The following is a 1,636-nucleotide window of genomic DNA, read 5'->3' as shown; positions in this document are numbered from 1 at the left end:
AGCAACGCGCTCCACGACCTGCCGAGTCGTCTGCTGGCGGCGTCATTGTGGCCAGGCGGAGGGGTCGCCCCTCTCTCCTCCTCCTCCTCCCTCTCTCTTTCTCCCCGCGGAGAGAGGAGTCGAAATTTTTGGTGAATTCCTTTGGATATTTCTCTCATTTCAGTCGTCATGTTCGGAACAGTGGTAGCCAACTCACACACAGAACACATCTTATCGCTGTCTGCCTCTTGACTTGGGTAAAGTGTAAGCTGGAAGGAGGAAAAGCGAGGAGCACAGTGCCGTATTTCCTTAAGGTGATCCGAGGACAGAAGTAGACTTCGTGTTTCCTTCCATAAGAAAGGGATTGCGTCAAGGGCAGATAAGCGCATGGGGTAAGTATCCATAGCAACCGTATTTTCCCTGAAAATTTCAGTGAATTTTACTTAATTTTTTTTAAAATTTAAATTTATGTGTTATTACGCCCCCATCGACACAATTTAGATTATTCAGAAGGAAAACTTCCGACCCTGCCTATCACTATCAGGGCCAATGTAGGTTGACAGGGACACGACATAAGAACAAATGAGAAAGACAGACGTACTAGATTAAATTCTCCCCCATACAGGAATTACATTCGGGTATCGTGCTTACGACAGCGAAGCGCCTAACTGCTACAACACATGAGCCAGTCTAGACCTTTTGAAAATACGCAATAAACTTAGATAATAAAATAAAAAATAATTAAAAAAAAATAAAAATGAACGAGCTTTGACCCGTAGCCTTACCACCTGTTGTTATGAGGTGTTTTGAAAAGCTGATGAAGGTAAAAATCATAAGGTAGGTCTATACCGCACCTAGACAAACTGTCTTTAGACCGTTCAGTCAATTTTGTCGTAGAATTTAACTTCCACTTGAGTAGTACCGCACAGAAATTCAAGCGTCTTAAGACTTTGATATTAACGATTCATTTCGAACATGGTATTGACAGAGATAGCATGTGTATGTGCTCTAATGTTTTCAATCAGACGAAAGAAATATAAAGAACCATTTTAGAATCTTTCAAAGCTTTATCGTTCAGCATAAATTTGCCTTCAACTGCACTTATTAATGTCTCAGCCCAATTGACATCAACATCCATGATTCATTTTTAAAACATTTGCTGATGGTCCTTGCTCGATGTGCACAGAATGTAGTTTGGAGTAAAAACGACAATATGCATAGATCTATAATATTTGTAGGTGTATGAAACTCGTGTCGTCAAATTTCCGGGCAGTTTTATCTTAGTGCAGTAGACTGCTCTATTTTCATACTTGCTCAAACTTGTCTTTACTTAAACTTGTCGTATTCGGTTTGTGGCCGGTCACAATTTTGGCGACCAAAACGTTGTGTCTAAGTTGTGCAGGAGGGTCCATATCACTCAATTGTTCACAACCCCCTAAAACACAGGCTTTAGTCTGTCTAAAGACAGATATGTCTAAGTGCGGGATAGGCCTAAGTGTGTGGTGTAGCGGCTAGGTGCGTACAGTGCAAGGGTTTCGAACCCACAGCCCTCACGGCGATGTTGTGCGCCCCTATTCGACAAAATATTTACTGTTATAAATAGCGCTGCTCTACCTCAATCTTAAGTAAATGTGGCTAAGCTACAATGATAATAATA

At 41.4% G+C, this 1,636-nt stretch overlaps 1 protein-coding gene across 1 annotated transcript in view; it reads left to right on the top strand.

Annotated features, from left to right (window-relative positions):
- LOC101851853 (gamma-aminobutyric acid receptor subunit alpha-4) overlaps positions 1-1,636 on the top strand; it is a gene marked incomplete in the record, with an annotated part of 142,778 nt that continues 141,142 nt past the window's right edge. Inside the window, 1 exon segment of the mRNA XM_035968323.1 lies at positions 1-371.

Source organism: Aplysia californica, unplaced genomic scaffold (assembly GCF_000002075.1).
Source record: "Aplysia californica isolate F4 #8 unplaced genomic scaffold, AplCal3.0 scaffold00051, whole genome shotgun sequence".
Lineage (NCBI taxonomy): Eukaryota > Metazoa > Mollusca > Gastropoda > Aplysiida > Aplysiidae > Aplysia > Aplysia californica.
This window is presented reverse-complemented; position numbering and strand designations above follow the sequence as displayed.